This window comes from Brachyhypopomus gauderio, unplaced genomic scaffold, assembly GCF_052324685.1.
Source record: "Brachyhypopomus gauderio isolate BG-103 unplaced genomic scaffold, BGAUD_0.2 sc77, whole genome shotgun sequence".
Taxonomy (NCBI): Eukaryota; Metazoa; Chordata; class Actinopteri; order Gymnotiformes; family Hypopomidae; genus Brachyhypopomus; species Brachyhypopomus gauderio.
Window position 1 is genome coordinate 51,587 of NW_027506898.1, and position 24,199 is coordinate 75,785.

At 44.3% G+C, this 24,199-nt stretch overlaps 45 non-coding genes across 45 annotated transcripts; 24 read left to right on the plus strand and 21 right to left on the minus strand.

Annotated features, from left to right (window-relative positions):
- Window positions 1–86: 86 nt before the first annotated feature.
- Window positions 87–159, minus strand: trnaa-agc (transfer RNA alanine (anticodon AGC)). The gene has a single exon. It is a non-coding gene; the product is annotated as a tRNA-Ala (tRNA).
- Window positions 160–492: 333 nt separating this feature from the next.
- trnai-aau (transfer RNA isoleucine (anticodon AAU)) lies at window positions 493–566 on the plus strand. The gene has a single exon. It is a non-coding gene; the product is annotated as a tRNA-Ile (tRNA).
- Window positions 567–855: 289 nt separating this feature from the next.
- Window positions 856–928, minus strand: trnaa-agc (transfer RNA alanine (anticodon AGC)). Its single transcript has one exon. It is a non-coding gene; the product is annotated as a tRNA-Ala (tRNA).
- Window positions 929–1,624: 696 nt separating this feature from the next.
- trnaa-agc (transfer RNA alanine (anticodon AGC)) lies at window positions 1,625–1,697 on the minus strand. The gene has a single exon. It is a non-coding gene; the product is annotated as a tRNA-Ala (tRNA).
- Window positions 1,698–2,030: 333 nt separating this feature from the next.
- trnai-aau (transfer RNA isoleucine (anticodon AAU)) lies at window positions 2,031–2,104 on the plus strand. The gene has a single exon. It is a non-coding gene; the product is annotated as a tRNA-Ile (tRNA).
- A 289-nt stretch (window positions 2,105–2,393) lies between these two features.
- trnaa-agc (transfer RNA alanine (anticodon AGC)) lies at window positions 2,394–2,466 on the minus strand. The gene has a single exon. It is a non-coding gene; the product is annotated as a tRNA-Ala (tRNA).
- Window positions 2,467–2,799: 333 nt separating this feature from the next.
- On the plus strand, window positions 2,800–2,873 carry trnai-aau (transfer RNA isoleucine (anticodon AAU)). The gene has a single exon. It is a non-coding gene; the product is annotated as a tRNA-Ile (tRNA).
- Window positions 2,874–3,162: 289 nt separating this feature from the next.
- Window positions 3,163–3,235, minus strand: trnaa-agc (transfer RNA alanine (anticodon AGC)). The gene has a single exon. It is a non-coding gene; the product is annotated as a tRNA-Ala (tRNA).
- A 1,102-nt stretch (window positions 3,236–4,337) lies between these two features.
- On the plus strand, window positions 4,338–4,411 carry trnai-aau (transfer RNA isoleucine (anticodon AAU)). The gene has a single exon. It is a non-coding gene; the product is annotated as a tRNA-Ile (tRNA).
- A 289-nt stretch (window positions 4,412–4,700) lies between these two features.
- On the minus strand, window positions 4,701–4,773 carry trnaa-agc (transfer RNA alanine (anticodon AGC)). The gene has a single exon. It is a non-coding gene; the product is annotated as a tRNA-Ala (tRNA).
- Window positions 4,774–5,106: 333 nt separating this feature from the next.
- Window positions 5,107–5,180, plus strand: trnai-aau (transfer RNA isoleucine (anticodon AAU)). The gene has a single exon. It is a non-coding gene; the product is annotated as a tRNA-Ile (tRNA).
- A 695-nt stretch (window positions 5,181–5,875) lies between these two features.
- Window positions 5,876–5,949, plus strand: trnai-aau (transfer RNA isoleucine (anticodon AAU)). Its single transcript has one exon. It is a non-coding gene; the product is annotated as a tRNA-Ile (tRNA).
- Window positions 5,950–6,644: 695 nt separating this feature from the next.
- trnai-aau (transfer RNA isoleucine (anticodon AAU)) lies at window positions 6,645–6,718 on the plus strand. The gene has a single exon. It is a non-coding gene; the product is annotated as a tRNA-Ile (tRNA).
- Window positions 6,719–8,182: 1,464 nt separating this feature from the next.
- trnai-aau (transfer RNA isoleucine (anticodon AAU)) lies at window positions 8,183–8,256 on the plus strand. Its single transcript has one exon. It is a non-coding gene; the product is annotated as a tRNA-Ile (tRNA).
- A 289-nt stretch (window positions 8,257–8,545) lies between these two features.
- Window positions 8,546–8,618, minus strand: trnaa-agc (transfer RNA alanine (anticodon AGC)). The gene has a single exon. It is a non-coding gene; the product is annotated as a tRNA-Ala (tRNA).
- Window positions 8,619–8,951: 333 nt separating this feature from the next.
- Window positions 8,952–9,025, plus strand: trnai-aau (transfer RNA isoleucine (anticodon AAU)). The gene has a single exon. It is a non-coding gene; the product is annotated as a tRNA-Ile (tRNA).
- Window positions 9,026–9,720: 695 nt separating this feature from the next.
- Window positions 9,721–9,794, plus strand: trnai-aau (transfer RNA isoleucine (anticodon AAU)). Its single transcript has one exon. It is a non-coding gene; the product is annotated as a tRNA-Ile (tRNA).
- A 695-nt stretch (window positions 9,795–10,489) lies between these two features.
- On the plus strand, window positions 10,490–10,563 carry trnai-aau (transfer RNA isoleucine (anticodon AAU)). Its single transcript has one exon. It is a non-coding gene; the product is annotated as a tRNA-Ile (tRNA).
- Window positions 10,564–11,621: 1,058 nt separating this feature from the next.
- On the minus strand, window positions 11,622–11,694 carry trnaa-agc (transfer RNA alanine (anticodon AGC)). The gene has a single exon. It is a non-coding gene; the product is annotated as a tRNA-Ala (tRNA).
- A 333-nt stretch (window positions 11,695–12,027) lies between these two features.
- On the plus strand, window positions 12,028–12,101 carry trnai-aau (transfer RNA isoleucine (anticodon AAU)). The gene has a single exon. It is a non-coding gene; the product is annotated as a tRNA-Ile (tRNA).
- A 288-nt stretch (window positions 12,102–12,389) lies between these two features.
- Window positions 12,390–12,462, minus strand: trnaa-agc (transfer RNA alanine (anticodon AGC)). Its single transcript has one exon. It is a non-coding gene; the product is annotated as a tRNA-Ala (tRNA).
- A 333-nt stretch (window positions 12,463–12,795) lies between these two features.
- trnai-aau (transfer RNA isoleucine (anticodon AAU)) lies at window positions 12,796–12,869 on the plus strand. The gene has a single exon. It is a non-coding gene; the product is annotated as a tRNA-Ile (tRNA).
- Window positions 12,870–13,158: 289 nt separating this feature from the next.
- On the minus strand, window positions 13,159–13,231 carry trnaa-agc (transfer RNA alanine (anticodon AGC)). The gene has a single exon. It is a non-coding gene; the product is annotated as a tRNA-Ala (tRNA).
- A 696-nt stretch (window positions 13,232–13,927) lies between these two features.
- trnaa-agc (transfer RNA alanine (anticodon AGC)) lies at window positions 13,928–14,000 on the minus strand. Its single transcript has one exon. It is a non-coding gene; the product is annotated as a tRNA-Ala (tRNA).
- Window positions 14,001–14,333: 333 nt separating this feature from the next.
- Window positions 14,334–14,407, plus strand: trnai-aau (transfer RNA isoleucine (anticodon AAU)). Its single transcript has one exon. It is a non-coding gene; the product is annotated as a tRNA-Ile (tRNA).
- Window positions 14,408–14,695: 288 nt separating this feature from the next.
- trnaa-agc (transfer RNA alanine (anticodon AGC)) lies at window positions 14,696–14,768 on the minus strand. Its single transcript has one exon. It is a non-coding gene; the product is annotated as a tRNA-Ala (tRNA).
- Window positions 14,769–15,101: 333 nt separating this feature from the next.
- Window positions 15,102–15,175, plus strand: trnai-aau (transfer RNA isoleucine (anticodon AAU)). The gene has a single exon. It is a non-coding gene; the product is annotated as a tRNA-Ile (tRNA).
- Window positions 15,176–15,464: 289 nt separating this feature from the next.
- Window positions 15,465–15,537, minus strand: trnaa-agc (transfer RNA alanine (anticodon AGC)). The gene has a single exon. It is a non-coding gene; the product is annotated as a tRNA-Ala (tRNA).
- A 333-nt stretch (window positions 15,538–15,870) lies between these two features.
- Window positions 15,871–15,944, plus strand: trnai-aau (transfer RNA isoleucine (anticodon AAU)). The gene has a single exon. It is a non-coding gene; the product is annotated as a tRNA-Ile (tRNA).
- A 288-nt stretch (window positions 15,945–16,232) lies between these two features.
- trnaa-agc (transfer RNA alanine (anticodon AGC)) lies at window positions 16,233–16,305 on the minus strand. The gene has a single exon. It is a non-coding gene; the product is annotated as a tRNA-Ala (tRNA).
- A 333-nt stretch (window positions 16,306–16,638) lies between these two features.
- trnai-aau (transfer RNA isoleucine (anticodon AAU)) lies at window positions 16,639–16,712 on the plus strand. The gene has a single exon. It is a non-coding gene; the product is annotated as a tRNA-Ile (tRNA).
- A 289-nt stretch (window positions 16,713–17,001) lies between these two features.
- Window positions 17,002–17,074, minus strand: trnaa-agc (transfer RNA alanine (anticodon AGC)). Its single transcript has one exon. It is a non-coding gene; the product is annotated as a tRNA-Ala (tRNA).
- A 333-nt stretch (window positions 17,075–17,407) lies between these two features.
- trnai-aau (transfer RNA isoleucine (anticodon AAU)) lies at window positions 17,408–17,481 on the plus strand. The gene has a single exon. It is a non-coding gene; the product is annotated as a tRNA-Ile (tRNA).
- A 289-nt stretch (window positions 17,482–17,770) lies between these two features.
- Window positions 17,771–17,843, minus strand: trnaa-agc (transfer RNA alanine (anticodon AGC)). Its single transcript has one exon. It is a non-coding gene; the product is annotated as a tRNA-Ala (tRNA).
- A 695-nt stretch (window positions 17,844–18,538) lies between these two features.
- trnaa-agc (transfer RNA alanine (anticodon AGC)) lies at window positions 18,539–18,611 on the minus strand. The gene has a single exon. It is a non-coding gene; the product is annotated as a tRNA-Ala (tRNA).
- A 333-nt stretch (window positions 18,612–18,944) lies between these two features.
- trnai-aau (transfer RNA isoleucine (anticodon AAU)) lies at window positions 18,945–19,018 on the plus strand. The gene has a single exon. It is a non-coding gene; the product is annotated as a tRNA-Ile (tRNA).
- A 1,462-nt stretch (window positions 19,019–20,480) lies between these two features.
- trnai-aau (transfer RNA isoleucine (anticodon AAU)) lies at window positions 20,481–20,554 on the plus strand. The gene has a single exon. It is a non-coding gene; the product is annotated as a tRNA-Ile (tRNA).
- Window positions 20,555–20,843: 289 nt separating this feature from the next.
- On the minus strand, window positions 20,844–20,916 carry trnaa-agc (transfer RNA alanine (anticodon AGC)). The gene has a single exon. It is a non-coding gene; the product is annotated as a tRNA-Ala (tRNA).
- Window positions 20,917–21,249: 333 nt separating this feature from the next.
- Window positions 21,250–21,323, plus strand: trnai-aau (transfer RNA isoleucine (anticodon AAU)). Its single transcript has one exon. It is a non-coding gene; the product is annotated as a tRNA-Ile (tRNA).
- Window positions 21,324–21,612: 289 nt separating this feature from the next.
- trnaa-agc (transfer RNA alanine (anticodon AGC)) lies at window positions 21,613–21,685 on the minus strand. Its single transcript has one exon. It is a non-coding gene; the product is annotated as a tRNA-Ala (tRNA).
- A 333-nt stretch (window positions 21,686–22,018) lies between these two features.
- trnai-aau (transfer RNA isoleucine (anticodon AAU)) lies at window positions 22,019–22,092 on the plus strand. Its single transcript has one exon. It is a non-coding gene; the product is annotated as a tRNA-Ile (tRNA).
- A 288-nt stretch (window positions 22,093–22,380) lies between these two features.
- On the minus strand, window positions 22,381–22,453 carry trnaa-agc (transfer RNA alanine (anticodon AGC)). Its single transcript has one exon. It is a non-coding gene; the product is annotated as a tRNA-Ala (tRNA).
- A 333-nt stretch (window positions 22,454–22,786) lies between these two features.
- trnai-aau (transfer RNA isoleucine (anticodon AAU)) lies at window positions 22,787–22,860 on the plus strand. The gene has a single exon. It is a non-coding gene; the product is annotated as a tRNA-Ile (tRNA).
- Window positions 22,861–23,554: 694 nt separating this feature from the next.
- Window positions 23,555–23,628, plus strand: trnai-aau (transfer RNA isoleucine (anticodon AAU)). The gene has a single exon. It is a non-coding gene; the product is annotated as a tRNA-Ile (tRNA).
- A 289-nt stretch (window positions 23,629–23,917) lies between these two features.
- trnaa-agc (transfer RNA alanine (anticodon AGC)) lies at window positions 23,918–23,990 on the minus strand. The gene has a single exon. It is a non-coding gene; the product is annotated as a tRNA-Ala (tRNA).
- Between the last annotated feature and the right edge of the window lie 209 nt (window positions 23,991–24,199).

The following is a 24,199-nucleotide window of genomic DNA, read 5'->3' on the forward strand; positions in this document are numbered from 1 at the left end:
TGTGAAAAGAATTATGGAAGCGTCAGGGTCAAAAAACATGCACCAATTTTCTTTTTCACTATCGAGCATGACTGAAATGCCTGTAATGGAGAATGTGGGCATCGATCCCACTACCTCTCGCATGCTAAGCGAGTGCTCTACCACTTGAGCTAATTCCCCTACTAGGCTCAGTGCTCTTGTTGTTCAGATCCTGGACAAAAGCTCAAGTCCAAACTGAGAGTGCAAAGCTCTACAGACACTGCAATTGATGATTTTTACATTTCTTTACTGTGAAAAGCTGCATGGACTTGCATTTTAGCAGTGGCTCAAAGGTTGAGTAGATTTAATTTGATCGTTGACCGCCAATCAACCAAGAAGAGAAGGAAACTGGAGGTGTCAACTAATGTCTGTGCTTGGTCGATTACCGCAGACATCCCTCCTCATACCATTTGTATACTTTCATGGAACAGGCCTACCTCAGCCACACAACTTGCAGAAAGCCTCCCTCATGTAGGCCGGTTAGCTCAGCTGGTTAGAGCGTGGTGCTAATAACGCCAAGGTCATGGGTTCGATCCCCATACGGGCCATTGATGATAGTCTTTTGGATCAGATATGAGGCGGATTAGTGTTATTTTGGGTCTCTCAAATTCCAACTTGTATGGTGGAGATCAGAAAGTCTTGTCGGACGGTGTGGACTCTTGACATGTGTGAGCCCTTATTGTTGAGTACTCATATAGTACGAATCACATGTTTAAGGTGACACATTCTAACAGAGATTTGGCATGTAGTGTGTGAAAAGAATTATGGAAGCGTCAGGGTCAAAAAACATGCACCAATTTTCTTTTTCACTATCGAGCATGACTGTAATGCCAGTAATGGAGAATGTGGGCATCGATCCCACTACCTCTCGCATGCTAAGCGAGTGCTCTACCACTTGAGCTAATTCCCCTACTAGGCTCAGTGCTCTTGTTGTTCAGATCCTGGACAAAAGCTCAAGTCCAAACTGAGAGTGCAAAGCTCTACAGACACTGCAATTGATGATTTTTACATTTCTTTACTGTGAAAAGCTGCATGGACTTGCATTTTAGCAGTGGCTCAAAGGTTGAGTAGATTTAATTTGATCGTTGACCGCCAATCAACCAAGAAGAGAAGGAAACTGGAGGTGTCAACTAATGTCTGTGCTTGGTCGATTACCGCAGACATCCCTCCTCATACCATTTGTATACTTTCATGGAACAGGCCTACCTCAGCCACACAACTTGCAGAAATACTCCATCATGTAGGCCGGTTAGCTCAGCTGGTAACAGTGTGGTGCTAATAACGCCAAGGTCATGGGTTCGATCCCCATACGGGCCATTGATGATTGTCTTTTGGATCAGATATGAGGCGGATTAGTGTTATTTTGGGTCTCTCAAATTCCAACTTGTATGGTGGAGATCAGAAAGTCTTGTCGGACGGTGTGGACTCTTGACATGTGCGAGCCCTTATTGTTGAGTACTCATATAGTACGAATCACATGTTTAAGGTGACACATTCTAACAGAGATTTGGCATGTAGTGTGTGAAAAGAATTATGGAAGCGTCAGGGTCAAAAAACATGCACCAATTTTCTTTTTCACTATCGAGCATGACTGAAATGCCTATAATGGAGAATGTGGGCATCGATCCCACTACCTCTCGCATGCTAAGCGAGCGCTCTACCACTTGAGCTAATTCCCCTACTAGGCTCAGTGCTCTTGTTGTTCAGATCCTGGACAAAAGCTCAAGTCCAAACTGAGAGTGCAAAGCTCTACAGACACTGCAATTGATGATTTTTACATTTCTTTACTGTGAACAGCTGCATGGACTTGCATTTTAGCAGTGGCTCAAAGGTTGAGTAGATTTAATTTGATCGTTGACCGCCAATCAACCAAGAAGAGAAGGAAACTGGAGGTGTCAACTAATGTCTGTGCTTGGTCGATTACCGCAGACATCCCTCCTCATACCATTTGTATACTTTCATGGAACAGGCCTACCTCAGCCACACAACTTGCAGAAAGACTCCATCATGTAGGCCGGTTAGCTCAGCTGGTTACAGCGTGGTGCTAATAACGCCAAGGTCATGGGTTCGATCCCCATACGGGCCATTGATGATTGTCTTTTGGATCAGATATGAGGCGGATTAGTGTTATTTTGGGTCTCTCAAATGCCAACTTGTATGGTGGAGATCAGAAAGTCTTGTCGGACGGTGTGGACTCTTGACATGTGCGAGCCCTTATTGTTGAGTACTCATATAGTACGAATCACATGTTTAAGGTGACACATTCTAACAGAGATTTGGCATGTAGTGTGTGAAAAGAATTATGGAAGCGTCAGGGTCAAAAAACATGCACCAATTTTCTTTTTCACTATCGAGCATGACTGAAATGCCTATAATGGAGAATGTGGGCATCGATCCCACTACCTCTCGCATGCTAAGCGAGCGCTCTACCACTTGAGCTAATTCCCCTAGTAGGCTCGGTTCTCTTGTTGTTCAGATCCTGGACAAAAGCTCAAGTCCAAACTGAGAGTGCAAAGCTCTACAGACACTGCAATTGATGATTTTTACATTTCTTTACTGTGAACAGCTGCATGGACTTGCATTTTAGCAGTGGCTCAAAGGTTGAGTAGATTTAATTTGATCGTTGACCACCAATCAACCAAGAAGAGAAGGGAACTGGAGGTGTCAACTAATGTCTGTGCTTGGTCGATTACCGCAGACATCCCTCCTCATACCATTTGTATACTTTCATGGAAAAGGCCTACCTCAGCCACACAACTTGCAGAAAGCATCCATCATGTAGGCCGGTTAGCTCAGCTGGTTAGAGCGTTGTGCTAATAACGCCAAGGTCATGGGTTCGATCCCCATACGGGCCATTGATGATAGTCTTTTGGATCAGATATGAGGCGTATTAGTGTTATTTTGGGTCTCTCAAATGCCAACTTGTATGGTGGAGATCAGAAAGTCTTGTCGGACGGTGTGGACTCTTGACATGTGCAAGCCCTTATTGTTGAGTACTCATATAGTACGAATCACATGTTTAAGGTGACACATTCTAACAGAGATTTGGCATGTAGTGTGTGAAAAGAATTATGGAAGCGTCAGGGTCAAAAAACATGCACCAATTTTCTTTTTCACTATCGAGCATGACTGAAATGCCTATAATGGAGAATGTGGGCATCGATCCCACTACCTCTCGCATGCTAAGCGAGCGCTCTACCACTTGAGCTAATTCCCCTACTAGGCTCAGTGCTCTTGTTGTTCAGATCCTGGACAAAAGCTCAAGTCCAAACTGAGAGTGCAAAGCTCTACAGACACTGCAATTGATGATTTTTACATTTCTTTACTGTGAACAGCTGCATGGACTTGCATTTTAGCAGTGGCTCAAAGGTTGAGTAGATTTAATTTGATCGTTGACCGCCAATCAACCAAGAAGAGAAGGAAACTGGAGGTGTCAACTAATGTCTGTGCTTGGTCGATTACCGCAGACATCCCTCCTCATACCATTTGTATACTTTCATGGAACAGGCCTACCTCAGCCACACAACTTGCAGAAAGACTCCATCATGTAGGCTGGTTAGCTCAGCTGGTAACAGTGTGGTGCTAATAACGCCAAGGTCATGGGTTCGATCCCCATACGGGCCATTGATGATTGTCTTTTGGATCAGATATGAGGCGGATTAGTGTTATTTTGGGTCTCTCAAATGCCAACTTGTATGGTGGAGATCAGAAAGTCTTGTCGGACGGTGTGGACTCTTGACATGTGCGAGCCCTTATTGTTGAGTACTCATATAGTACGAATCACATGTTTAAGGTGACACATTCTAACAGAGATTTGGCATGTAGTGTGTGAAAAGAATTATGGAAGCGTCAGGGTCAAAAAACATGCACCAATTTTCTTTTTCACTATTGAGCATGACTGAAATGCCTATAATGGAGAATGTGGGCATCGATCCGACTACCTCTCGCATGCTAAGCGAGCGCTCTACCACTTGAGCTAATTCGCCTAGTAGGCTCAGTGCTCTTGTTGTTCAGATCCTGGACAAAAGCTCAAGTCCAAACTGAGAGTGCAAAGCTCTACAGACACTGCAATTGATGATTTTTACATTTCTTTACTGTGAACAGCTGCATGGACTTGCATTTTAGCAGTGGCTCAAAGGTTGAGTAGATTTAATTTGATCGTTGACCGCCAATCAACCAAGAAGAGAAGGAAACTGGAGGTGTCAACTAATGTCTGTGCTTGGTCGATTACCGCAGACATCCCTCCTCATACCATTTGTATACTTTCATGGAACAGGCCTACCTCAGCCACACAACTTGCAGAAAGCCTCCATTATGTAGGCCGGTTAGCTCAGCTGGTTAGAGCGTGGTGCTAATAACGCCAAGGTCATGGGTTCGATCCCCATACGGGCCATTGATGATAGTCTTTTGGATCAGATATGAGGCGGATTAGTGTTATTTTGGGTCTCTCAAATTCCAACTTGTATGGTGGAGATCAGAAAGTCTTGTCGGACGGTGTGGACTCTTGACATGTGCGAGCCCTTATTGTTGAGTACTCATATAGTACGAATCACATGTTTAAGGTGACACATTCTAACAGAGATTTGGCATGTAGTGTGTGAAAAGAATTATGGAAGCGTCAGGGTCAAAAAACATGCACCAATTTTCTTTTTCACTATCGAGCATGACTGAAATGCCTATAATGGAGAATGTGGGCATCGATCCCACTACCTCTCGCATGCTAAGCGAGCGCTCTACCACTTGAGCTAATTCCCCTACTAGGCTCAGTGCTCTTGTTGTTCAGATCCTGGACAAAAGCTCAAGTCCAAACTGAGAGTGCAAAGCTCTACAGACACTGCAATTGATGATTTTTACATTTCTTTACTGTGAACAGCTGCATGGACTTGCATTTTAGCAGTGGCTCAAAGGTTGAGTAGATTTAATTTGATCGTTGACCGCCAATCAACCAAGAAGAGAAGGAAACTCGAGGTGTCAACTAATGTCTGTGCTTGGTCGATTACCGCAGACATCCCTCCTCATACCATTTGTATACTTTCATGGAACAGGCCTACCTCAGCCACACAACTTGCAGAAAGACTCCATCATGTAGGCCGGTTAGCTCAGCTGGTTACAGCGTGGTGCTAATAACGCCAAGGTCATGGGTTCGATCCCCATACGGGCCATTGATGATAGTCTTTTGGATCAGATATGAGGCGGATTAGTGTTATTTTGGGTCTCTCAAATGCCAACTTGTATGGTGGAGATCAGAAAGTCTTGTCGGACGGTGTGGACTCTTGACATGTGCGAGCCCTTATTGTTGAGTACTCATATAGTACGAATCACATGTTTAAGGTGACACATTCTAACAGAGATTTGGCATGTAGTGTGTGAAAAGAATTATGGAAGCGTCAGGGTCAAAAAACATGCACCAATTTTCTTTTTCACTATCGAGCATGACTGAAATGCCTATAATGGAGAATGTGGGCATCGATCCGACTACCTCTCGCATGCTAAGCGAGCGCTCTACCACTTGAGCTAATTCGCCTAGTAGGCTCAGTGCTCTTGTTGTTCAGATCCTGGACAAAAGCTCAAGTCCAAACTGAGAGTGCAAAGCTCTACAGACACTGCAATTGATGATTTTTACATTTCTTTACTGTGAACAGCTGCATGGACTTGCATTTTAGCAGTGGCTCAAAGGTTGAGTAGATTTAATTTGATCGTTGACCACCAATCAACCAAGAAGAGAAGGAAACTGGAGGTGTCAACTAATGTCTGTGCTTGGTCGATTACCGCAGACATCCCTCCTCATACCATTTGTATACTTTCATGGAACAGGCCTACCTCAGCCACACAACTTGCAGAAAGCCTCCCTCATGTAGGCCGGTTAGCTCAGCTGGTTAGAGCGTGGTGCTAATAACGCCAAGGTCATGGGTTCGATCCCCATACGGGCCATTGATGATAGTCTTTTGGATCAGATATGAGGCGGATTAGTGTTATTTTGGGTCTCTCAAATGCCAACTTGTATGGTGGAGATCAGAAAGTCTTGTCGGACGGTGTGGACTCTTGACATGTGCGAGCCCTTATTGTTGAGTACTCATATAGTACGAATCACATGTTTAAGGTGACACATTCTAACAGAGATTTGGCATGTAGTGTGTGAAAAGAATTATGGAAGCGTCAGGGTCAAAAAACATGCACCAATTTTCTTTTTCACTATCGAGCATGACTGAAATGCCTATAATGGAGAATGTGGGCATCGATCCGACTACCTCTCGCATGCTAAGCGAGCGCTCTACCACTTGAGCTAATTCGCCTAGTAGGCTCAGTGCTCTTGTTGTTCAGATCCTGGACAAAAGCTCAAGTCCAAACTGAGAGTGCAAAGCTCTACAGACACTGCAATTGATGATTTTTACATTTCTTTACTGTGAACAGCTGCATGGACTTGCATTTTAGCAGTGGCTCAAAGGTTGAGTAGATTTAATTTGATCGTTGACCGCCAATCAACCAAGAAGAGAAGGAAACTGGAGGTGTCAACTAATGTCTGTGCTTGGTCGATTACCGCAGACATCCCTCCTCATACCATTTGTATACTTTCATGGAACAGGCCTACCTCAGCCACACAACTTGCAGAAAGCCTCCCTCATGTAGGCCGGTTAGCTCAGCTGGTTAGAGCGTGGTGCTAATAACGCCAAGGTCATGGGTTCGATCCCCATACGGGCCATTGATGATAGTCTTTTGGATCAGATATGAGGCGGATTAGTGTTATTTTGGGTCTCTCAAATGCCAACTTGTATGGTGGAGATCAGAAAGTCTTGTCGGACGGTGTGGACTCTTGACATGTGCGAGCCCTTATTGTTGAGTACTCATATAGTACGAATCACATGTTTAAGGTGACACATTCTAACAGAGATTTGGCATGTAGTGTGTGAAAAGAATTATGGAAGCGTCAGGGTCAAAAAACATGCACCAATTTTCTTTTTCACTATCGAGCATGACTGAAATGCCTATAATGGAGAATGTGGGCATCAATCCGACTACCTCTCGCATGCTAAGCGAGCGCTCTACCACTTGAGCTAATTCGCCTAGTAGGCTCAGTGCTCTTGTTGTTCAGATCCTGGACAAAAGCTCAAGTCCAAACTGAGAGTGCAAAGCTCTACAGACACTGCAATTGATGATTTTTACATTTCTTTACTGTGAACAGCTGCATGGACTTGCATTTTAGCAGTGGCTCAAAGGTTGAGTAGATTTAATTTGATCATTGACCGCCAATCAACCAAGAAGAGAAGGAAACTGGAGGTGTCAACTAATGTCTGTGCTTGGTCGATTACCGCAGACATCCCTCCTCATACCATTTGTATACTTTCATGGAACAGGCCTACCTCAGCCACACAACTTGCAGAAAGACTCCATCATGTAGGCCGGTTAGCTCAGCTGGTAACAGTGTGGTGCTAATAACGCCAAGGTCATGGGTTCGATCCCCATACGGGCCATTGATGATTGTCTTTTGGATCAGATATGAGGCGGATTAGTGTTATTTTGGGTCTCTCAAATGCCAACTTGTATGGTGGAGATCAGAAAGTCTTGTCGGACGGTGTGGACTCTTGACATGTGCGAGCCCTTATTGTTGAGTACTCATATAGTACGAATCACATGTTTAAGGTGACACATTCTAACAGAGATTTGGCATGTAGTGTGTGAAAAGAATTATGGAAGCGTCAGGGTCAAAAAACATGCACCAATTTTCTTTTTCACTATCGAGCATGACTGAAATGCCTATAATGGAGAATGTGGGCATCGATCCGACTACCTCTCGCATGCTAAGCGAGCGCTCTACCACTTGAGCTAATTCGCCTAGTAGGCTCAGTGCTCTTGTTGTTCAGATCCTGGACAAAAGCTCAAGTCCAAACTGAGAGTGCAAAGCTCTACAGACACTGCAATTGATGATTTTTACATTTCTTTACTGTGAACAGCTGCATGGACTTGCATTTTAGCAGTGGCTCAAAGGTTGAGTAGATTTAATTTGATCGTTGACCGCCAATCAACCAAGAAGAGAAGGAAACTGGAGGTGTCAACTAATGTCTGTGCTTGGTCGATTACCGCAGACATCCCTCCTCATACCATTTGTATACTTTCATGGAACAGGCCTACCTCAGCCACACAACTTGCAGAAAGCCTCCATTATGTAGGCCGGTTAGCTCAGCTGGTTAGAGCGTGGTGCTAATAATGCCAAGGTCATGGGTTCGATCCCCATACGGGCCATTGATGATAGTCTTTTGGATCAGATATGAGGCGGATTAGTGTTATTTTGGGTCTCTCAAATTCCAACTTGTATGGTGGAGATCAGAAAGTCTTGTCGGACGGTGTGGACTCTTGACATGTGCGAGCCCTTATTGTTGAGTACTCATATAGTACGAATCACATGTTTAAGGTGACACATTCTAACAGAGATTTGGCATGTAGTGTGTGAAAAGAATTATGGAAGCGTCAGGGTCAAAAAACATGCACCAATTTTCTTTTTCACTATCGAGCATGACTGAAATGCCTATAATGGAGAATGTGGGCATCGATCCCACTACCTCTCGCATGCTAAGCGAGCGCTCTACCACTTGAGCTAATTCCCCTACTAGGCTCAGTGCTCTTGTTGTTCAGATCCTGGACAAAAGCTCAAGTCCAAACTGAGAGTGCAAAGCTCTACAGACACTGCAATTGATGATTTTTACATTTCTTTACTGTGAACAGCTGCATGGACTTGCATTTTAGCAGTGGCTCAAAGGTTGAGTAGATTTAATTTGATCGTTGACCGCCAATCAACCAAGAAGAGAAGGAAACTCGAGGTGTCAACTAATGTCTGTGCTTGGTCGATTACCGCAGACATCCCTCCTCATACCATTTGTATACTTTCATGGAACAGGCCTACCTCAGCCACACAACTTGCAGAAAGACTCCATCATGTAGGCCGGTTAGCTCAGCTGGTTACAGCGTGGTGCTAATAACGCCAAGGTCATGGGTTCGATCCCCATACGGGCCATTGATGATAGTCTTTTGGATCAGATATGAGGCGGATTAGTGTTATTTTGGGTCTCTCAAATGCCAACTTGTATGGTGGAGATCAGAAAGTCTTGTCGGACGGTGTGGACTCTTGACATGTGCGAGCCCTTATTGTTGAGTACTCATATAGTACGAATCACATGTTTAAGGTGACACATTCTAACAGAGATTTGGCATGTAGTGTGTGAAAAGAATTATGGAAGCGTCAGGGTCAAAAAACATGCACCAATTTTCTTTTTCACTATCGAGCATGACTGAAATGCCTATAATGGAGAATGTGGGCATCGATCCGACTACCTCTCGCATGCTAAGCGAGCGCTCTACCACTTGAGCTAATTCGCCTAGTAGGCTCAGTGCTCTTGTTGTTCAGATCCTGGACAAAAGCTCAAGTCCAAACTGAGAGTGCAAAGCTCTACAGACACTGCAATTGATGATTTTTACATTTCTTTACTGTGAACAGCTGCATGGACTTGCATTTTAGCAGTGGCTCAAAGGTTGAGTAGATTTAATTTGATCGTTGACCACCAATCAACCAAGAAGAGAAGGAAACTGGAGGTGTCAACTAATGTCTGTGCTTGGTCGATTACCGCAGACATCCCTCCTCATACCATTTGTATACTTTCATGGAACAGGCCTACCTCAGCCACACAACTTGCAGAAAGCCTCCCTCATGTAGGCCGGTTAGCTCAGCTGGTTAGAGCGTGGTGCTAATAACGCCAAGGTCATGGGTTCGATCCCCATACGGGCCATTGATGATAGTCTTTTGGATCAGATATGAGGCGGATTAGTGTTATTTTGGGTCTCTCAAATGCCAACTTGTATGGTGGAGATCAGAAAGTCTTGTCGGACGGTGTGGACTCTTGACATGTGCGAGCCCTTATTGTTGAGTACTCATATAGTACGAATCACATGTTTAAGGTGACACATTCTAACAGAGATTTGGCATGTAGTGTGTGAAAAGAATTATGGAAGCGTCAGGGTCAAAAAACATGCACCAATTTTCTTTTTCACTATCGAGCATGACTGAAATGCCTATAATGGAGAATGTGGGCATCGATCCGACTACCTCTCGCATGCTAAGCGAGCGCTCTACCACTTGAGCTAATTCGCCTAGTAGGCTCAGTGCTCTTGTTGTTCAGATCCTGGACAAAAGCTCAAGTCCAAACTGAGAGTGCAAAGCTCTACAGACACTGCAATTGATGATTTTTACATTTCTTTACTGTGAACAGCTGCATGGACTTGCATTTTAGCAGTGGCTCAAAGGTTGAGTAGATTTAATTTGATCGTTGACCGCCAATCAACCAAGAAGAGAAGGAAACTGGAGGTGTCAACTAATGTCTGTGCTTGGTCGATTACCGCAGACATCCCTCCTCATACCATTTGTATACTTTCATGGAACAGGCCTACCTCAGCCACACAACTTGCAGAAAGCCTCCCTCATGTAGGCCGGTTAGCTCAGCTGGTTAGAGCGTGGTGCTAATAACGCCAAGGTCATGGGTTCGATCCCCATACGGGCCATTGATGATAGTCTTTTGGATCAGATATGAGGCGGATTAGTGTTATTTTGGGTCTCTCAAATGCCAACTTGTATGGTGGAGATCAGAAAGTCTTGTCGGACGGTGTGGACTCTTGACATGTGCGAGCCCTTATTGTTGAGTACTCATATAGTACGAATCACATGTTTAAGGTGACACATTCTAACAGAGATTTGGCATGTAGTGTGTGAAAAGAATTATGGAAGCGTCAGGGTCAAAAAACATGCACCAATTTTCTTTTTCACTATCGAGCATGACTGAAATGCCTATAATGGAGAATGTGGGCATCAATCCGACTACCTCTCGCATGCTAAGCGAGCGCTCTACCACTTGAGCTAATTCGCCTAGTAGGCTCAGTGCTCTTGTTGTTCAGATCCTGGACAAAAGCTCAAGTCCAAACTGAGAGTGCAAAGCTCTACAGACACTGCAATTGATGATTTTTACATTTCTTTACTGTGAACAGCTGCATGGACTTGCATTTTAGCAGTGGCTCAAAGGTTGAGTAGATTTAATTTGATCGTTGACCGCCAATCAACCAAGAAGAGAAGGGAACTGGAGGTGTCAACTAATGTCTGTGCTTGGTCGATTAACGCAGACATCCCTCCTCATACCATTTGTATACTTTCATGGAAAAGGCCTACCTCAGCCACACAACTTGCAGAAAGCATCCATCATGTAGGCCGGTTAGCTCAGCTGGTTAGAATGTGGTGGTAATAATGCCAAGGTCATGGGTTCGATCCCCATACGGGCCATTGATGATAGTCTTTTGGATCAGATATGAGGCGGATTAGTGTTATTTTGGGTCTCTCAAATGCCAACTTGTATGGTGGAGATCAGAAAGTCTTGTCGGACGGTGTGGACTCTTGACATGTGCGAGCCCTTATTGTTGAGTACTCATATAGTACGAATCACATGTTTAAGGTGACACATTCTAACAGAGATTTGGCATGTAGTGTGTGAAAAGAATTATGGAAGCGTCAGGGTCAAAAAACATGCACCAATTTTCTTTTTCACTATCGAGCATGACTGAAATGCCTATAATGGAGAATGTGGGCATCGATCCCACTACCTCTCGCATGCTAAGCGAGCGCTCTACCACTTGAGCTAATTCCCCTACTAGGCTCAGTGCTCTTGTTGTTCAGATCCTGGACAAAAGCTCAAGTCCAAACTGAGAGTGCAAAGCTCTACAGACACTGCAATTGATGATTTTTACATTTCTTTACTGTGAACAGCTGCATGGACTTGCATTTTAGCAGTGGCTCAAAGGTTGAGTAGATTTAATTTGATCATTGACCGCCAATCAACCAAGAAGAGAAGGAAACTGGAGGTGTCAACTAATGTCTGTGCTTGGTCGATTACCGCAGACATCCCTCCTCATACCATTTGTATACTTTCATGGAACAGGCCTACCTCAGCCACACAACTTGCAGAAAGCCTCCCTCATGTAGGCTGGTTAGCTCAGCTGGTTAGAGCGTGGTGCTAATAACGCCAAGGTCATGGGTTTGATCCCCATACGGGCCATTGATGATAGTCTTTTGGATCAGATATGAGGCGGATTAGTGTTATTTTGGGTCTCTCAAATGCCAACTTGTATGGTTGAGATCAGAAAGTCTTGTCGGACGGTGTGGACTCTTGACATGTGTGAGCCCTTATTGTTGAGTACTCATATAGTACGAATCACATGTTTAAGGTGACACATTCTAACAGAGATTTGGCATGTAGTGTGTGAAAAGAATTATGGAAGCGTCAGGGTCAAAAAACATGCACCAATTTTCTTTTTACTATCGAGCATGACTGAAATGCCTATAATGGAGAATGTGGGCATCGATCCCACTACCTCTCGCATGCTAAGCGAGCGCTCTACCACTTGAGCTAATTCCCCTATGAGGCTCAGTGCTCTTGTTGTTCAGATCCTGGACAAAAGCTCAAGTCCAAACTGAGAGTGCAAAGCTCTACAGACACTGCAATTGATGATTTTTACATTTCTTTACTGTGAACAGCTGCATGGACTTGCATTTTAGCAGTGGCTCCAAGGTTGAGTAGATTTAATTTGATCGTTGACCGCCAATCAACCAAGAAGAGAAGGAAACTGGAGGTGTCAACTAATGTCTGTGCTTGGTCGATTACCGCAGACATCCCTCCTCATACCATTTGTATACTTTCATGGAACAGGCCTACCTCAGCCACACAACTTGCAGAAAGACTCCATCATGTAGGCCGGTTAGCTCAGCTGGTTAGAGCGTGGTGCTAATAACGCCAAGGTCATGGGTTCGATCCCCATACGGGCCATTGATGATAGTCTTTTGGATCAGATATGAGGCGGATTAGTGTTATTTTGGGTCTCTCAAATGCCAACTTGTATGGTGGAGATCAGAAAGTCTTGTCGGACGGTGTGGACTCTTGACATGTGCGAGCCCTTATTGTTGAGTACTCATATAGTACGAATCACATGTTTAAGGTGACACATTCTAACAGAGATTTGGCATGTAGTGTGTGAAAAGAATTATGGAAGCGTCAGGGTCAAAAAACATGCACCAATTTTCTTTTTCACTATCGAGCATGACTGAAATGCCTATAATGGAGAATGTGGGCATCGATCCCACTACCTCTCGCATGCTAAGCGAGCGCTCTACCACTTGAGCTAATTCCCCTACTAGGCTCAGTGCTCTTGTTGTTCAGATCCTGGACAAAAGCTCAAGTCCAAACTGAGAGTGCAAAGCTCTACAGACACTGCAATTGATGATTTTTACATTTCTTTACTGTGAACAGCTGCATGGACTTGCATTTTAGCAGTGGCTCAAAGGTTGAGTAGATTTAATTTGATCGTTGACCGCCAATCAACCAAGAAGAGAAGGAAACTGGAGGTGTCAACTAATGTCTGTGCTTGGTCGATTACCGCAGACATCCCTCCTCATACCATTTGTATACTTTCATGGAACAGGCCTACCTCAGCCACACAACTTGCAGAAAGACTCCATCATGTAGGCCGGTTAGCTCAGCTGGTTAGAGCGTGGTCCTAATAACGCCAAGGTCATGGGTTCGATCCCCATACGGGCCATTGATGATTGTCTTTTGGATCAGATATGAGGCGGATTAGTGTTATTTTGGGTCTCTCAAATGCCAACTTGTATGGTGGAGATCAGAAAGTCTTGTCGGACGGTGTGGACTCTTGACATGTGCGAGCCCTTATTGTTGAGTACTCATATAGTACGAATCACATGTTTAAGGTGACACATTCTAACAGAGATTTGGCATGTAGTGTGTGAAAAGAATTATGGAAGCGTCAGGGTCAAAAAACATGCACCAATTTTCTTTTTCACTATCGAGCATGACTGAAATGCCTATAATGGAGAATGTGGGCATCGATCCCACTACCTCTCGCATGCTAAGCGAGCGCTCTACCACTTGAGCTAATTCCCCTACTAGGCTCAGTGCTCTTGTTGTTCAGATCCTGGACAAAAGCTCAAGTCCAAACTGAGAGTGCAAAGCTCTACAGACACTGCAATTGATGATTTTTACATTTCTTTACTGTGAACAGCTGCATGGACTTGCATTTTAGCAGTGGCTCAAAGGTTGAGTAGATTTAATTTGATCGTTGACCGCCAATCAACCAAGAAGAGAAGGAAACTGGAGGTGTCAACTAATGTCTGTGCTTGGTCGATTACCGCAGACATCCCTCCTCATACCATTTGTATACTTTCATGGAACAGGCCTACCTCAGCCACACAACTTGCAGAAAGACTCCATCATGTAGGCCGGTTAGCTCAGCTGGTTAGAGCGTGGTGCTAATAACGCCAAGGTCATGGGTTCGATCCCCATACGGGCCATTGATGATAGTCTTTTGGATCAGATATGAGGCGGATTAGTGTTATTTTGGGTCTCTCAAATGCCAACTTGTATGGTGGAGATCAGAAAGTCTTGTCGGACGGTGTGGACTCTTGACATGTGCGAGCCCTTATTGTTGAGTACTCATATAGTACGAATCACATGTTTAAGGTGACACATTCTAACAGAGATTTGGCATGTAGTGTGTGAAAAGAATTATGGAAGCGTCAGGGTCAAAAAACATGCACCAATTTTCTTTTTACTATCGAGCATGACTGAAATGCCTATAATGGAGAATGTGGGCATCGATCCCACTACCTCTCGCATGCTAAGCGAGCGCTCTACCACTTGAGCTAATTCCCCTATGAGGCTCAGTGCTCTTGTTGTTCAGATCCTGGACAAAAGCTCAAGTCCAAACTGAGAGTGCAAAGCTCTACAGACACTGCAATTGATGATTTTTACATTTCTTTACTGTGAACAGCTGCATGGACTTGCATTTTAGCAGTGGCTCCAAGGTTGAGTAGATTTAATTTGATCGTTGACCGCCAATCAACCAAGAAGAGAAGGAAACTGGAGGTGTCAACTAATGTCTGTGCTTGGTCGATTACCGCAGACATCCCTCCTCATACCATTTGTATACTTTCATGGAACAGGCCTACCTCAGCCACACAACTTGCAGAAAGACTCCATCATGTAGGCCGGTTAGCTCAGCTGGTTAGAGCGTGGTGCTAATAACGCCAAGGTCATGGGTTCGATCCCCATACGGGCCATTGATGATAGTCTTTTGGATCAGATATGAGGCGGATTAGTGTTATTTTGGGTCTCTCAAATGCCAACTTGTATGGTGGAGATCAGAAAGTCTTGTCGGACGGTGTGGACTCTTGACATGTGCGAGCCCTTATTGTTGAGTACTCATATAGTACGAATCACATGTTTAAGGTGACACATTCTAACAGAGATTTGGCATGTAGTGTGTGAAAAGAATTATGGAAGCGTCAGGGTCAAAAAACATGCACCAATTTTCTTTTTCACTATCGAGCATGACTGAAATGCCTATAATGGAGAATGTGGGCATCGATCCCACTACCTCTCGCATGCTAAGCGAGCGCTCTACCACTTGAGCTAATTCCCCTACTAGGCTCAGTGCTCTTGTTGTTCAGATCCTGGACAAAAGCTCAAGTCCAAACTGAGAGTGCAAAGCTCTACAGACACTGCAATTGATGATTTTTACATTTCTTTACTGTGAACAGCTGCATGGACTTGCATTTTAGCAGTGGCTCAAAGGTTGAGTAGATTTAATTTGATCGTTGACCGCCAATCAACCAAGAAGAGAAGGAAACTGGAGGTGTCAACTAATGTCTGTGCTTGGTCGATTACCGCAGACATCCCTCCTCATACCATTTGTATACTTTCATGGAACAGGCCTACCTCAGCCACACAACTTGCAGAAAGACTCCATCATGTAGGCCGGTTAGCTCAGCTGGTTAGAGCGTGGTGCTAATAACGCCAAGGTCATGGGTTCGATCCCCATACGGGCCATTGATGATAGTCTTTTGGATCAGATATGAGGCGGATTAGTGTTATTTTGGGTCTCTCAAATGCCAACTTGTATGGTGGAGATCAGAAAGTCTTGTCGGACGGTGTGGACTCTTGACATGTGCGAGCCCTTATTGTTGAGTACTCATATAGTACGAATCACATGTTTAAGGTGACACATTCTAACAGAGATTTGGCATGTAGTGTGTGAAAAGAATTATGGAAGCGTCAGGGTCAAAAAACATGCACCAATTTTCTTTTTACTATCGAGCATGACTGAAATGCCTATAATGGAGAATGTGGGCATCGATCCCACTACCTCTCGCATGCTAAGCGAGCGCTCTACCACTTGAGCTAATTCCCCTATGAGGCTCAGTGCTCTTGTTGTTCAGATCCTGGACAAAAGCTCAAGTCCAAACTGAGAGTGCAAAGCTCTACAGACACTGCAATTGATGATTTTTACATTTCTTTACTGTGAACAGCTGCATGGACTTGCATTTTAGCAGTGGCTCCAAGGTTGAGTAGATTTAATTTGATCGTTGACCGCCAATCAACCAAGAAGAGAAGGAAACTGGAGGTGTCAACTAATGTCTGTGCTTGGTCGATTACCGCAGACATCCCTCCTCATACCATTTGTATACTTTCATGGAAAAGGACTACCTCAGCCACACAACTTGCAGAAAGCGTCCATCATGTAGGCCGGTTAGCTCAGCTGGTTAGAGCGTGGTGCTAATAACGCCAAGGTCATGGGTTCGATCCCCATACGGGCCATTGATGATAGTCTTTTGGATCAGATATGAGGCGGATTAGTGTTATTTTGGGTCTCTCAAATGCCAACTTGTATGGTGGAGATCAGAAAGTCTTGTCGGACGGTGTGGACTCTTGACATGTGCGAGCCCTTATTGTTGAGTACTCATATAGTACGAATCACATGTTTAAGGTGACACATTCTAACAGAGATTTGGCATGTAGTGTGTGAAAAGAATTATGGAAGCGTCAGGGTCAAAAAACATGCACCAATTTTCTTTTTCACTATCGAGCATGACTGAAATGCCTATAATGGAGAATGTGGGCATCGATCCCACTACCTCTCGCATGCTAAGCGAGCGCTCTACCACTTGAGCTAATTCCCCTACGAGGCTCAGTGCTCTTGTTGTTCAGATCCTGGACAAAATCTCAAGTCCAAACTGAGAGTGCAAAGCTCTACAGACACTGCAATTGATGATTTTTACATTTCTTTACTGTGAACAGCTGCATGGACTTGCATTTTAGCAGTGGCTCAAAGGTTGAGTAGATTTAATTTGATCGTTGACCGCCAATCAACCAAGAAGAGAAGGAAACTGGAGGTGTCAACTAATGTCTGTGCTTGGTCAATTACCGCAGACATCCCTCCTCATACCATTTGTATACTTTCATGGAACAGGCCTACCTCAGCCACACAACTTGCAGAAAGACTCCATCATGTAGGCCGGTTAGCTCAGCTGGTTAGAGCGTGGTGCTAATAACGCCAAGGTCATGGGTTCGATCCCCATACGGGCCATTGATGATAGTCTTTTGGATCAGATATGAGGCGGATTAGTGTTATTTTGGGTCTCTCAAATGCCAACTTGTATGGTGGAGATCAGAAAGTCTTGTCGGACGGTGTGGACTCTTGACATGTGCGAGCCCTTATTGTTGAGTACTCATATAGTACGAATCACATGTTTAAGGTGACACATTCTAACAGAGATTTGGCATGTAGTGTGTGAAAAGAATTATGGAAGCGTCAGGGTCAAAAAACATGCACCAATTTTCTTTTTCACTATCGAGCATGACTGAAATGCCTATAATGGAGAATGTGGGCATCGATCCCACTACCTCTCGCATGCTAAGCGAGCGCTCTACCACTTGAGCTAATTCCCCTACTAGGCTCAGTGCTATTGTTGTTCAGATCCTGGACAAAAGCTCAAGTCCAAACTGAGAGTGCAAAGCTCTACAGACACTGCAATTGATGATTTTTACATTTCTTTACTGTGAACAGCTGCATGGACTTGCATTTTAGCAGTGGCTCAAAGGTTGAGTAGATTTAATTTGATCGTTGACCGCCAATCAACCAAGAAGAGAAGGAAACTCGAGGTGTCAACTAATGTCTGTGCTTGGTCGATTACCACAGACATCCCTCCTCATACCATTTGTATACTTTCATGGAACAGGCCTACCTCAGCCACACAACTTGCAGAAAGCCTCCATCATGTAGGCCGGTTAACTCAGCTGGTTAGGGCGTGGTGCTAATAACGCCAAGGTCATGGGTTCGATCCCCATACGGGCCATTGATCATCGTCTTTTGGATCAGATATGAGGCGGGTTAGTGTTATCTTGGGTCTCTCAAATGCCAACTTGTATGGTGGAGATCAGAAAGTCTTGTCGGACGGTGTGGACTCTTGACATGTGCGAGCCCTTATTGTTGAGTACTCATATAGTACGAATCATATGTTTAAGGTGACACATTCTAACAGAGATTTGGCATGTAGTGTGTGAAAAGAATTATGGAAGAGTCAGGGTCAAAAAACATGCACCAATTTTCTTTTTACTATCGAGCATGACTGAAATGCCTATAATGGAGAATGTGGGCATCGATCCCACTACCTCTCGCATGCTAAGCGAGCGCTCTACCACTTGAGCTAATTCCCCTACGAGGCTCAGTGCTCTTGTTGTTCAGATCCTGGACAAAAGCTCAAGTCCAAACTGAGAGTGCAAAGCTCTACAGACACTGCAATTGATGATTTTTACATTTCTTTACTGTGAACAGCTGCATGGACTTGCATTTTAGCAGTGGCTCAAAGGTTGAGTAGATTTAATTTGATCGTTGACCGCCAATCAACCAAGAAGAGAAGGAAACTGGAGGTGTCAACTAATGTCTGTGCTTGGTCGATTACCGCAGACATCCCTCCTCATACCATTTGTATACTTTCATGGAACAGGCCTACCTCAGCCACACAACTTGCAGAAAGTCTCCATCATGTAGGCCGGTTAGCTCAGCTGGTTAGAGCGTGGTGCTAATAACGCCAAGGTCATGGGTTCGATCCCCATACGGGCCATTGATGATAGTCTTTTGGATCAGATATGAGGCGGATTAGTGTTATTTTGGGTCTCTCAAATGCCAACTTGTATGGTGGAGATCAGAAAGTCTTGTCGGACGGTGTGGACTCTTGACATGTGCGAGCCCTTATTGTTGAGTACTCATATAGTACGAATCACATGTTTAAGGTGACACATTCTAACAGAGATTTGGCATGTAGTGTGTGAAAAGAATTATGGAAGAGTCAGGGTCAAAAATCATGCACCAATTTTCTTTTTACTATCGAGCATGACTGAAATGCCTATAATGTAGAATGTGGGCATCGATCCCACTACCTCTCGCATGCTAAGCGAGCGCTCTACCACTTGAGCTAATTCCCCTACTAGGCTCAGTGCTCTTGTTGTTCAGATCCTGGACAAAAGCTCAAGTCCAAACTGAGAGTACAAAGCTCTACAGACACTGCAATTGATGATTTTTACATTTCTTTACTGTGAACAGCTGCATGGACTTGCATTTTAGCAGTGGCTCAAAGGTTGAGTAGATTTAATTTGATCGTTGACCGCCAATCAACCAAGAAGAGAAGGAAACTGGAGGTGTCAACTAATGTCTGTGCTTGGTCGATTACCGCAGACATCCCTCCTCATACCATTTGTATACTTTCATGGAACAGGCCTACCTCAGCCACACAACTTGCAGAAAGCCTCCATCATGTAGGCCGGTTAGCTCAGCTGGTTAGAGCGTGGTGCTAATAACGCCAAGGTCATGGGTTCTATCCCCATACGGGCCATTGATGATAGTCTTTTGGATCAGATATGAGGCGGATTAGTGTTATTTTGGGTCTCTCAAATGCCAACTTGTATGGTGGAGATCAGAAAGTCTTGTCGGACGGTGTGGACTCTTGACATGTGCGAGCCCTTATTGTTGAGTACTCATATAGTACGAATCACATGTTTAAGGTGACACATTCTAACAGAGATTTGGCATGTAGTGTGTGAAAAGAATTATGGAAGAGTCAGGGTCAAAAATCATGCACCAATTTTCTTTTTACTATCGAGCATGACTGAAATGCCTATAATGTAGAATGTGGGCATCGATCCCACTACCTCTCGCATGCTAAGCGAGCGCTCTACCACTTGAGCTAATTCCCCTACTAGGCTCAGTGCTCTTGTTGTTCAGATCCTGGACAAAAGCTCAAGTCCAAACTGAGAGTACAAAGCTCTACAGACACTGCAATTGATGATTTTTACATTTCTTTACTGTGAACAGCTGCATGGACTTGCATTTTAGCAGTGGCTCAAAGGTTGAGTAGATTTAATTTGATCGTTGACCGCCAATCAACCAAGAAGAGAAGGAAACTGGAGGTGTCAACTAATGTCTGTGCTTGGTCGATTACCGCAGACATCCCTCCTCATACCATTTGTATACTTTCATGGAACAGGCCTACCTCAGCCACACAACTTGCAGAAAGCCTCCATCATGTAGGCCGGTTAGCTCAGCTGGTTAGAGCGTGGTGCTAATAACGCCAAGGTCATGGGTTCGATCCCCATACGGGCCATTGATGATAGTCTTTTGGATCAGATATGAGGCGGATTAGTGTTATTTTGGGTCTCTCAAATTCCAACTTGTATGGTGGAGATCAGAAAGTCTTGTCGGACGGTGTGGACTCTTGACATGTGCGAGCCCTTATTGTTGAGTACTCATATAGTACGAATCACATGTTTAAGGTGACACATTCTAACAGAGATTTGGCATGTAGTGTGTGAAAAGAATTATGGAAGCGTCAGGGTCAAAAAACATGCACCAATTTTCTTTTTCACTATCGAGCATGACTGAAATGCCTATAATGGAGAATGTGGGCATCGATCCCACTACCTCTCGCATGCTAAGCGAGCGCTCTACCACTTGAGCTAATTCCCCTACGAGGCTCAGTGCTCTTGTTGTTCAGATCCTGGACAAAAGCTCAAGTCCAAACTGAGAGTGCAAAGCTCTACAGACACTGCAATTGATGATTTTTACATTTCTTTACTGTGAACAGCTGCATGGACTTGCATTTTAGCAGTGGCTCAAAGGTTGAGTAGATTTAATTTGATCGTTGACCGCCAATCAACCAAGAAGAGAAGGAAACTGGAGGTGTCAACTAATGTCTGTGCTTGGTCGATTACCGCAGACATCCCTCCTCATACCATTTGTATACTTTCATGGAACAGGCCTACCTCAGCCACACAACTTGCAGAAAGACTCCATCATGTAGGCCGGTTAGCTCAGCTGGTTAGAGCGTGGTGCTAATAACGCCAAGGTCATGGGTTCGATCCCCATACGGGCCATTGATGATAGTCTTTTGGATCAGATATGAGGCGGATTAGTGTTATTTTGGGTCTCTCAAATTCCAACTTGTATGGTGGAGATCAGAAAGTCTTGTCGGACGGTGTGGACTCTTGACATGTGCGAGCCCTTATTGTTGAGTACTCATATAGTACGAATCACATGTTTAAGGTGACACATTCTAACAGAGATTTGGCATGTAGTGTGTGAAAAGAATTATGGAAGCGTCAGGGTCAAAAAACATGCACCAATTTTCTTTTTCACTATCGAGCATGACTGAAATGCCTATAATGGAGAATGTGGGCATCGATCCCACTACCTCTCGCATGCTAAGCGAGCGCTCTACCACTTGAGCTAATTCCCCTACTAGGCTCAGTGCTATTGTTGTTCAGATCCTGGACAAAAGCTCAAGTCCAAACTGAGAGTGCAAAGCTCTACAGACACTGCAATTGATGATTTTTACATTTCTTTACTGTGAACAGCTGCATGGACTTGCATTTTAGCAGTGGCTCAAAGGTTGAGTAGATTTAATTTGATCGTTGACCGCCAATCAACCAAGAAGAGAAGGAAACTCGAGGTGTCAACTAATGTCTGTGCTTGGTCGATTACCACAGACATCCCTCCTCATACCATTTGTATACTTTCATGGAACAGGCCTACCTCAGCCACACAACTTGCAGAAAGCCTCCATCATGTAGGCCGGTTAGCTCAGCTGGTTAGGGCGTGGTGCTAATAACGCCAAGGTCATGGGTTCGATCCCCATACGGGCCATTGATCATCGTCTTTTGGATCAGATATGAGGCGGATTAGTGTTATCTTGGGTCTCTCAAATGCCAACTTGTATGGTGGAGATCAGAAAGTCTTGTCGGACGGTGTGGACTCTTGACATGTGCGAGCCCTTATTGTTGAGTACTCATATAGTACGAATCATATGTTTAAGGTGACACATTCTAACAGAGATTTGGCATGTAGTGTGTGAAAAGAATTATGGAAGAGTCAGGGTCAAAAAACATGCACCAATTTTCTTTTTACTATCGAGCATGACTGAAATGCCTATAATGGAGAATGTGGGCATCGATCCCACTACCTCTCGCATGCTAAGCGAGCGCTCTACCACTTGAGCTAATTCCCCTACGAGGCTCAGTGCTCTTGTTGTTCAGATCCTGGACAAAAGCTCAAGTCCAAACTGAGAGTGCAAAGCTCTACAGACACTGCAATTGATGATTTTTACATTTCTTTACTGTGAACAGCTGCATGGACTTGCATTTTAGCAGTGGCTCAAAGGTTGAGTAGATTTAATTTGATCGTTGACCGCCAATCAACCAAGAAGAGAAGGAAACTGGAGGTGTCAACTAATGTCTGTGCTTGGTCGATTACCGCAGACATCCCTCCTCATACCATTTGTATACTTTCATGGAACAGGCCTACCTCAGCCACACAACTTGCAGAAAGTCTCCATCATGTAGGCCGGTTAGCTCAGCTGGTTAGAGCGTGGTGCTAATAACGCCAAGGTCATGGGTTCGATCCCCATACGGGCCATTGATGATAGTCTTTTGGATCAGATATGAGGCGGATTAGTGTTATTTTGGGTCTCTCAAATGCCAACTTGTATGGTGGAGATCAGAAAGTCTTGTCGGACGGTGTGGACTCTTGACATGTGCGAGCCCTTATTGTTGAGTACTCATATAGTACGAATCACATGTTTAAGGTGACACATTCTAACAGAGATTTGGCATGTAGTGTGTGAAAAGAATTATGGAAGAGTCAGGGTCAAAAATCATGCACCAATTTTCTTTTTACTATCGAGCATGACTGAAATGCCTATAATGTAGAATGTGGGCATCGATCCCACTACCTCTCGCATGCTAAGCGAGCGCTCTACCACTTGAGCTAATTCCCCTACTAGGCTCAGTGCTCTTGTTGTTCAGATCCTGGACAAAAGCTCAAGTCCAAACTGAGAGTACAAAGCTCTACAGACACTGCAATTGATGATTTTTACATTTCTTTACTGTGAACAGCTGCATGGACTTGCATTTTAGCAGTGGCTCAAAGGTTGAGTAGATTTAATTTGATCGTTGACCGCCAATCAACCAAGAAGAGAAGGAAACTGGAGGTGTCAACTAATGTCTGTGCTTGGTCGATTACCGCAGACATCCCTCCTCATACCATTTGTATACTTTCATGGAACAGGCCTACCTCAGCCACACAACTTGCAGAAAGCCTCCATCATCTAGGCCGGTTAGCTCAGCTGATTAGAGCGTGGTGCTAATAACGCCAAGGTCATGGGTTCGATCCCCATACGGGCCATTGATGATAGTCTTTTGGATCAGATATGAGGCGGATTAGTGTTATTTTGGGTCTCTCAAATTCCAACTTGTATGGTGGAGATCAGAAAGTCTTGTCGGACGGTGTGGACTCTTGACATGTGCGAGCCCTTATTGTTGAGTACTCATATAGTACGAATCACATGTTTAAGGTGACACATTCTAACAGAGATTTGGCATGTAGTGTGTGAAAAGAATTATGGAGGCGTCAGGGTCAAAAAACATGCACCAATTTTCTTTTTCACTATCGAGCATGACTGAAATACCTATAATGGAGAATGTGGGCATCGATCCCACTACCTCTCGCATGCTAAGCGAGCGCTCTACCACTTGAGCTAATTCCCCTACGAGGCTAATGCTCTTGTTGTTCAGATCCTGGACAAAAGCTCAAGTCCAAACTGAGAGTGCAAAGCTCTACAGACACTGCAATTGATGATTTTTACATTTCTTTACTGTGAACAGCTGCATGGACTTGCATTTTAGCAGTGGCTCAAAGGTTGAGTAGATTTAATTTGATCGTTGACCGCCAATCAACCAAGAAGAGAAGGAAACTG